Below are 349 nucleotides of genomic sequence, written 5' to 3' on the forward strand. Positions count from 1 at the left end.
ATGAGGAGTCTACGCTTCTAGTTCGGGTTTGAAGCTATTACGGTCACGATTGACAGACGCGGTCAGGTTTACTATAGTTAGTGCGGTCACGAGTGGTGGTAGTGTAGATTTAGAGTGTAGAGGATGGTCGTAGAGCGGGTAGAGCGGTTGCGGCGCGTGCGCTGGTAGATCATGCGTCAACTGTCGTCATCAGAGGAGTCTACGCTTCTCGTTCGGGTTTGAAGCTAGTACGGTCACGATTGACAGAGGTGCGGTCAGGTTTACTATAGTTTGTGCGGTCACGAGTGGTGGTAGTGTAGATGTATGAGTAGAGGATGCGTCAACTGTCGTCATCAGATGAGAAGTCTAC

This window comes from Cydia amplana, chromosome 23 (assembly GCF_948474715.1).
Source record: "Cydia amplana chromosome 23, ilCydAmpl1.1, whole genome shotgun sequence".
Classification (NCBI taxonomy): Eukaryota; Metazoa; Arthropoda; class Insecta; order Lepidoptera; family Tortricidae; genus Cydia; species Cydia amplana.